This window comes from Ranitomeya variabilis, chromosome 5 (genome assembly GCF_051348905.1).
Source record: "Ranitomeya variabilis isolate aRanVar5 chromosome 5, aRanVar5.hap1, whole genome shotgun sequence".
NCBI classification, from domain to species: Eukaryota; Metazoa; Chordata; class Amphibia; order Anura; family Dendrobatidae; genus Ranitomeya; species Ranitomeya variabilis.
This window is the reverse complement of record NC_135236.1, coordinates 593,921,415-593,930,737: the sequence shown is the minus strand read 5'-3', so window position 1 is coordinate 593,930,737 and position 9,323 is coordinate 593,921,415. Positions and strand designations below refer to the sequence as shown.

Sequence of the window (9,323 nt, the reverse complement as noted above, 5' to 3'; positions counted from 1 at the left end):
CGTGCTTTGCTTTTTTGGAGAAGACAAAAGATAGAATCATTGCTTTTTCCTTTTTGTTTAGAGACCTATCCATTTTCCACAATGCACAAGTTTAAAATGTAGTCAGATACACTAAACTTACTCTCAGGAAGCTCTTTTAATGATGCATTAGGTAGCATGGCCGAGCGGTCTAAGGCGCTGGATTAAGGCTCCAGTCTCTTCGGAGGCGTGGGTTCAAATCCCACTGCTGCCAGCATTATGAGGTTTTGAGAACCCTTTGATCTAATTCTGAGGATTTTGTATTTCCATGAGTGTGTGCATTTCTGTTTTGGAAAAGACAGTTTTAGACTTTAGTTTAGAGACTTACCTAAATTTTAACAGACTTGTGGGTTCAAATGCCACTAGTATGAGTTCTTTTAAACCTTTTTATCTTATTCTTATAATTATGCTAACATGCAAAATTAGCATATGCTTTAAACCCACTGCTGCCAGTATTATGAGATCTTGAAATGTTTTTGTACTTATTCTTATGATTTTGCTAACATGCAAATTAGCATGTGATTTAATCTTCTTTTGTATTTGCATGATTTTCCAGTTTTCAGTTCAGATAAAGACTGTTGAAAGAATCCTTGCTTTTTTCTAATGTTTAGAGACATGCCCATTCAAATCCCACTGCTGCCATTATTATGAGGTTTTGAGAACCCTTTGATCTAATTCTTATGATTTTATATTTTCATGAGTGTGTTAATTTCTGTTTAGGAAAAGACAGTTGAAAGAATCATTGATTTTTCCTATTGTTAAGAGACTTACCCATATTCCAACAGACTTGTGAGTTCAAATGCCACTAGTATGAGTTCTTTTAAACCTTTTTATCTCATTCTTATAATTATGCTAACATGCAAAATTAGCATATGCTTTAATCTCACTGCTGCCAGTATTATGAGATCTTGAAATGTTTTTGTACTTATTCTTATGATTTTGCTAGCATGCAAATTAGCATGTGATATAATCTTCTTTTGTATTTGTATGATTTAGCAGTTTTCAGTTAAGATAAAGACCGTTGATAGAATCTTTGTTTTTGCCTAATGTTTAGAGACATGCCCATTTTCCAAAATGTACTAATTTTAAATGTTGTCAAATGTACTTCACTTTCTCTAAGGAAGCTTAATTAATCATGCTGTTTATGGTAGCATGGCCGAGTGGTCTAAGGTGCTGGATTTAGGCTCCAGTCTCTTTGGAGGCGTGGGTTCAAATCCCACTACTGCCAACATATTGAGGTTTTGAAAACCTTTTCAGCTTATATTTATGATTTTGCTAATAGAAAAATTAGCATATTTTTGTATGAGTGCGTGCTTTGCTTTTTTGGAAAAGACAAAAGATAGAATCATTGCTTTTTCCTTTTTGTTTAGAGACCTATCCATTTTCCACAATGCACAAGTTTAAAATGTAGTCAGATACACTAAACTTACTCTAAGGAAGCTCTTTTAATGATGCATTAGGTAGCATGGCCGAGCGGTCTAAGGCGCTGGATTAAGGCTCCAGTCTCTTCGGAGGCGTGGGTTCAAATCCCACTGCTGCCAGTATTATGAGGTTTTGAGAACCCTTTGATCTAATTCTGAGTATTTTGTATTTCCATGAGTGTGTGCATTTCTGTTTTGGAAAAGACTGTTGAAAGAATCATTGATTGTTCCTATTGTTTAGAGACTTACCTAAATTTTAACAGACTTGTGGGTTCAAATGCCACTAGTATGAGTTCTTTTAAACCTTTTTATCTTATTCTTATAATTATGCTAACATGCAAAATTAGCATATGCTTTAAACCCACTGCTGCCAGTATTATGAGTTCTTGAAATGTTTTTGTACTTATTCTTATGATTTTGCTAACATGCAAATTAGCATGTGATTTAATCTTCTTTTGTATTTGCATGATTTTCCAGTTTTCAGTTCAGATAAAGACTGTTGAAAGAATCCTTGCTTTTTTCTAATGTTTAGAGACATGCCCATTCAAATCCCACTGCTGCCATTATTATGAGGTTTTGAGAACCCTTTGATCTAATTCTTATGATTTTGTATTTTCATGAGTGTGTTAATTTCTGTTTAGGAAAAGACAGTTGAAAGAATCATTGATTTTTCCTATTGTTAAGAGACTTACCCATATTCCAACAGACTTGTGAGTTCAAATCCCACTGCTGCCACTAGTATGAGTTCTTTTAAACCTTTTTATCTCATTCTTATAATTATGCTAACATGCAAAATTAGCATATGCTTTAATCTCACTGCTGCCAGTATTATGAGATCTTGAAATGTTTTTGTACTTATTCTTATGATTTTGCTAGCATGCAAATTAGCATGTGATATAATCTTCTTTTGTATTTGTATGATTTAGCAGTTTTCAGTTAAGATAAAGACCGTTGATAGAATCTTTGTTTTTGCCTAATGTTTAGAGACATGCCCATTTTCCAAAATGTACTAATTTTAAATGTTGTCAAATGTACTTCACTTTCTCTAAGGAAGCTTAATTAACCATGCTGTTTAAGGTAGCATGGCCGAGTGGTCTAAGGCGCTGGATTTAGGCTCCAGTCTCTTTGGAGGCGTGGGTTCAAATCCCACTGCTGCCAACATATTGAGGTTTTGAAAACCTTTTCAGCTTATATTTATGATTTTGCTAATAGAAAAATTAGCATATTTTTGTATGAGTGCGTGCTTTGCTTTTTTGGAAAAGACAAAAGATAGAATCATTGCTTTTTCCTTTTTGTTTAGAGACCTATCCATTTTCCACAATGCACAAGTTTAAAATGTAGTCAGATACACTAAACTTACTCTCAGGAAGCTCTTTTAATGATGCATTAGGTAGCATGGCCGAGCGGTCTAAGGCGCTGGATTAAGGCTCCAGTCTCTTCGGAGGCGTGGGTTCAAATCCCACTGCTGCCAGCATTATGAGGTTTTGAGAACCCTTTGATCTAATTCTGAGGATTTTGTATTTCCATGAGTGTGTGCATTTCTGTTTTGGAAAAGACAGTTTTAGACTTTAGTTTAGAGACTTACCTAAATTTTAACAGACTTGTGGGTTCAAATGCCACTAGTATGAGTTCTTTTAAACCTGTTTATCTTATTCTTATAATTATGCTAACATGCAAAATTAGCATATGCTTTAAACCCACTGCTGCCAGTATTATGAGATCTTGAAATGTTTTTGTACTTATTCTTATGATTTTGCTAACATGCAAATTAGCATGTGATTTAATCTTCTTTTGTATTTGCATGATTTTCCAGTTTTCAGTTCAGATAAAGACTGTTGAAAGAATCCTTGCTTTTTTCTAATGTTTAGAGACATGCCCATTCAAATCCCACTGCTGCCATTATTATGAGGTTTTGAGAACCCTTTGATCTAATTCTTATGATTTTGTATTTTCATGAGTGTGTTAATTTCTGTTTAGGAAAAGACAGTTGAAAGAATCATTGATTTTTCCTATTGTTAAGAGACTTACCCATATTCCAACAGACTTGTGAGTTCAAATCCCACTGCTGCCACTAGTATGAGTTCTTTTAAACCTTTTTATCTCATTCTTATAATTATGCTAACATGCAAAATTAGCATATGCTTTAATCTCACTGCTGCCAGTATTATGAGATCTTGAAATGTTTTTGTACTTATTCTTATGATTTTGCTAGCATGCAAATTAGCATGTGATATAATCTTCTTTTGTATTTGTATGATTTAGCAGTTTTCAGTTAAGATAAAGACTGTTGATAGAATCTTTGTTTTTGCCTAATGTTTAGAGACATGCCCATTTTCCAAAATGTACTAATTTTAAATGTTGTCAAATGTACTTCACTTTCTCTAAGGAAGCTTAATTAACCCTTCTGTTTAAGGTAGCATGGCCGAGTGGTCTAAGGCGCTGGATTTAGGCTCCAGTCTCTTTGGAGGCGTGGGTTCAAATCCCACTGCTGCCAACATATTGAGGTTTTGAAAACCTTTTCAGCTTATATTTATGATTTTGCTAATAGAAAAATTAGCATATTTTTGTATGAGTGCGTGCTTTGCTTTTTTGGAAAAGACAAAAGATAGAATCATTGCTTTTTCCTTTTTGTTTAGAGACCTATCCATTTTCCACAATGCACAAGTTTAAAATGTAGTCAGATACACTAAACTTACTCTCAGGAAGCTCTTTTAATGATGCATTAGGTAGCATGGCCGAGCGGTCTAAGGCGCTGGATTAAGGCTCCAGTCTCTTCGGAGGCGTGGGTTCAAATCCCACTGCTGCCAGCATTATGAGGTTTTGAGAACCCTTTGATCTAATTCTGAGGATTTTGTATTTCCATGAGTGTGTGCATTTCTGTTTTGGAAAAGACAGTTTTAGACTTTAGTTTAGAGACTTACCTACATTTTAACAGACTTGTGGGTTCAAATGCCACTAGTATGAGTTCTTTTAAACCTTTTTATCTTATTCTTATAATTATGCTAACATGCAAAATTAGCATATGCTTTAAACCCACTGCTGCCAGTATTATGAGTTCTTGAAATGTTTTTGTACTTATTCTTATGATTTTGCTAACATGCAAATTAGCATGTGATTTAATCTTCTTTTGTATTTGCATGATTTTCCAGTTTTCAGTTCAGATAAAGACTGTTGAAAGAATCCTTGCTTTTTTCTAATGTTTAGAGACATGCCCATTCAAATCCCACTGCTGCCATTATTATGAGGTTTTGAGAACCCTTTGATCTAATTCTTATGATTTTGTATTTTCATGAGTGTGTTAATTTCTGTTTAGGAAAAGACAGTTGAAAGAATCATTGATTTTTCCTATTGTTAAGAGACTTACCCATATTCCAACAGACTTGTGAGTTCAAATCCCACTGCTGCCACTAGTATGAGTTCTTTTAAACCTTTTTATCTCATTCTTATAATTATGCTAACATGCAAAATTAGCATATGCTTTAATCTCACTGCTGCCAGTATTATGAGATCTTGAAATGTTTTTGTACTTATTCTTATGATTTTGCTAGCATGCAAATTAGCATGTGATATAATCTTCTTTTGTATTTGTATGATTTAGCAGTTTTCAGTTAAGATAAAGACTGTTGATAGAATCTTTGTTTTTGCCTAATGTTTAGAGACATGCCCATTTTCCAAAATGTACTAATTTTAAATGTTGTCAAATGTACTTCACTTTCTCTAAGGAAGCTTAATTAACCATGCTGTTTAAGGTAGCATGGCCGAGTGGTCTAAGGCGCTGGATTTAGGCTCCAGTCTCTTCGGAGGTGTGGGTTCAAATCCCACTGCTGCCAACATATTGAGGTTTTGAAAACCTTTTCAGCTTATATTTATGATTTTGCTAATAGAAAAATTAGCATATTTTTGTATGAGTGCGTGCTTTGCTTTTTTGGAAAAGACAAAAGATAGAATCATTGCTTTTTCCTTTTTGTTTAGAGACCTATCCATTTTCCACAATGCACAAGTTTAAAATGTAGTCAGATACACTAAACTTACTCAGGAAGCTCTTTTAATGGTGCATTAGGTAGCATGGCCGAGCGGTCTAAGGCGCTGGATTAAGGCTCCAGTCTCTTCGGAGGCGTGGGTTCAAATCCCACTGCTGCCAGCATTATGAGGTTTTGAGAACCCTTTGATCTAATTCTGAGGATTTTGTATTTCCATGAGTGTGTGCATTTCTGTTTTGGAAAAGACAGTTTTAGACTTTAGTTTAGAGACTTACCTAAATTTTAACAGACTTGTGGGTTCAAATGCCACTAGTATGAGTTCTTTTAAACCTTTTTATCTTATTCTTATAATTATGCTAACATGCAAAATTAGCATATGCTTTAAACCCACTGCTGCCAGTATTATGAGATCTTGAAATGTTTTTGTACTTATTCTTATGATTTTGCTAACATGCAAATTAGCATGTGATTTAATCTTCTTTTGTATTTGCATGATTTTCCAGTTTTCAGTTCAGATAAAGACTGTTGAAAGAATCCTTGCTTTTTTCTAATGTTTAGAGACATGCCCATTCAAATCCCACTGCTGCCATTATTATGAGGTTTTGAGAACCCTTTGATCTAATTCTTATGATTTTGTATTTTCATGAGTGTGTTAATTTCTGTTTAGGAAAAGACAGTTGAAAGAATCATTGATTTTTCCTATTGTTAAGAGACTTACCCATATTCCAACAGACTTGTGAGTTCAAATCCCACTGCTGCCACTAGTATGAGTTCTTTTTATCTCATTCTTATAATTATGCTAACATGCAAAATTAGCATATGCTTTAATCTCACTGCTGCCAGTATTATGAGATCTTGAAATGTTTTTGTACTTATTCTTATGATTTTGCTAGCATGCAAATTAGCATGTGATATAATCTTCTTTTGTATTTGTATGATTTAGCAGTTTTCAGTTAAGATAAAGACCGTTGATAGAATCTTTGTTTTTGCCTAATGTTTAGAGACATGCCCATTTTCCAAAATGTACTAATTTTAAATGTTGTCAAATGTACTTCACTTTCTCTAAGGAAGCTTAATTAACCATGCTGTTTAAGGTAGCATGGCCGAGTGGTCTAAGGCGCTGGATATAGGCTCCAGTCTCTTTGGAGGCGTGGGTTCAAATCCCACTGCTGCCAACATATTGAGGTTTTGAAAACCTTTTCAGCTTATATTTATGATTTTGCTAATAGAAAAATTAGCATATTTTTGTATGAGTGCGTGCTTTGCTTTTTTGGAAAAGACAAAAGATAGAATCATTGCTTTTTCCTTTTTGTTTAGAGACCTATCCATTTTCCACAATGCACAAGTTTAAAATGTAGTCAGATACACTAAACTTACTCTCAGGAAGCTCTTTTAATGATGCATTAGGTAGCATGGCCGAGCGGTCTAAGGTGCTGGATTAAGGCTCCAGTCTCTTCGGAGGCGTGGGTTCAAATCCCACTGCTGCCAGTATTATGAGGTTTTGAGAACCCTTTGATCTAATTCTGAGGATTTTGTATTTCCATGAGTGTGTGCATTTCTGTTTTGGAAAAGACAGTTTTAGACTTTAGTTTAGAGACTTACCTAAATTTTAACAGACTTGTGGGTTCAAATGCCACTAGTATGAGTTCTTTTAAACCTTTTTATCTTATTCTTATAATTATGCTAACATGCAAAATTAGCATATGCTTTAAACCCACTGCTGCCAGTATTATGAGATCTTGAAATGTTTTTGTACTTATTCTTATGATTTTGCTAACATGCAAATTAGCATGTGATTAATCTTCTTTTGTATTTGCATGATTTTCCAGTTTTCAGTTCAGATAAAGACTGTTGAAAGAATCCTTGCTTTTTTCTAATGTTTAGAGACATGCCCATTCAAATCCCACTGCTGCCATTATTATGAGGTTTTGAGAACCCTTTGATCTAATTCTTATGATTTTGTATTTTCATGAGTGTGTTAATTTCTGTTTAGGAAGAGACAGTTGAAAGAATCTTTGATTTTTCCTATTGTTAAGAGACTTACCCATATTCCAACAGACTTGTGAGTTCAAATCCCCCTGCTGCCACTAGTATGAGTTCTTTTAAACCTTTTTATCTCATTCTTATAATTATGCTAACATGCAAAATTAGCATATGCTTTAATCTCACTGCTGCCAGTATAATGAGATCTTGAAATGTTTTTGTACTTATTCTTATGATTTTGCTAGCATGCAAATTAGCATGTGATATAATCTTCTTTTGTATTTGTATGATTTAGCAGTTTTCAGTTAAGATAAAGACCGTTGATAGAATCTTTGTTTTTGCCTAATGTTTAGAGACATGCCCATTTTCCAAAATGTACTAATTTTAAATGTTGTCAAATGTACTTCACTTTCTCTAAGGAAGCTTAATTAACCATGCTGTTTAAGGTAGCATGGCCGAGTGGTCTAAGGTGCTGGATTTAGGCTTCAGTCTCTTTGGAGGCGTGGGTTCAAATCCCACTGCTGCCAACATATTGAGGTTTTGAAAACTTTTTCAGCTTAGATTTATGATTTTGCTAATAGAAAAATTAGCATATTTTTGTATGAGTGCGTGCTTTGCTTTTTTGGAAAAGACAAAAGATAGAATCATTGCTTTTTCCTTTTTGTTTAGAGACCTATCCATTTTCCACAATGCACAAGTTTAAAATGTAGTCAGATACACTAAACTTACTCTAAGGAAGCTCTTTTAATGATGCATTAGGTAGCATGGCCGAGCGGTCTAAGGCGCTGGATTAAGGCTCCAGTCTCTTCGGAGGCGTGGGTTCAAATCCCGCTGCTGCTAGTATTATGAGGTTTTGAGAACCCTTTGATCTAATTCTGAGTATTTTGTATTTCCATGAGTGTGTGCATTTCTGTTTTGGAAAAGACAGTTGAAAGAATCATTGATTGTTCCTATTGTTTAGAGACTTACCTAAATTTTAACAGACTTGTGGGTTCAAATGCCACTAGTATGAGTTCTTTTAAACCTTTTTATCTTATTCTTATAATTATGCTAACATGCAAAATTAGCATATGCTTTAAACCCACTGCTGCCAGTATTATGAGATCTTGAAATGTTTTTGTACTTATTCTTATGATTTTGCTAACATGCAAATTAGCATGTGATTTAATCTTCTTTTGTATTTGCATGATTTTCCAGTTTTCAGTTCAGATAAAGACTGTTGAAAGAATCCTTGCTTTTTTCTAATGTTTAGAGACATGCCCATTCAAATCCCACTGCTGCCATTATTATGAGGTTTTGAGAACCCTTTGATCTAATTCTTATGATTTTGTATTTTCATGAGTGTGTTAATTTCTGTTTAGGAAAAGACAGTTGAAAGAATCATTGATTTTTCCTATTGTTAAGAGACTTACCCATATTCCAACAGACTTGTGAGTTCAAATCCCACTGCTGCCACTAGTATGAGTTCTTTTAAACCTTTTTATCTCATTCTTATAATTATGCTAACATGCAAAATTAGCATATGCTTTAATCTCACTGCTGCCAGTATTATGAGATCTTGAAATGTTTTTGTACTTATTCTTATGATTTTGCTAGCATGCAAATTAGCATGTGATATAATCTTCTTTTGTATTTGTATGATTTAGCAGTTTTCAGTTAAGATAAAGACCGTTGATAGAATCTTTGTTTTTGCCTAATGTTTAGAGACCTGCCCATTTTCCAAAATGTACTAATTTTAAATGTTGTCAAATGTACTTCACTTTCTCTAAGGAAGCTTAATTAACCATGCTGTTTAAGGTAGCATGGCCGAGTGGTCTAAGGCGCTGGATTTAGGCTCCAGTCTCTTTGGAGGCGTGGGTTCAAATCCCACTGCTGCCAACATATTGAGGTTTTGAAAACCTTTTCAGCTTATATTTATGAT

General features: G+C 34.2%; 3 non-coding genes across 3 annotated transcripts; all 3 read left to right on the top strand.

The window, feature by feature from the left end:
• Nucleotides 1-2,515: 2,515 nt before the first annotated feature.
• TRNAL-UAG (transfer RNA leucine (anticodon UAG)) lies at nt 2,516-2,597 on the top strand. Its single transcript has one exon. It is a non-coding gene; the product is annotated as a tRNA-Leu (tRNA).
• Nucleotides 2,598-3,851: 1,254 nt separating this feature from the next.
• TRNAL-UAG (transfer RNA leucine (anticodon UAG)) lies at nt 3,852-3,933 on the top strand. The gene has a single exon. It is a non-coding gene; the product is annotated as a tRNA-Leu (tRNA).
• A 5,265-nt stretch (nt 3,934-9,198) lies between these two features.
• Nucleotides 9,199-9,280, top strand: TRNAL-UAG (transfer RNA leucine (anticodon UAG)). The gene has a single exon. It is a non-coding gene; the product is annotated as a tRNA-Leu (tRNA).
• Nucleotides 9,281-9,323: the final 43 nt, after the last annotated feature.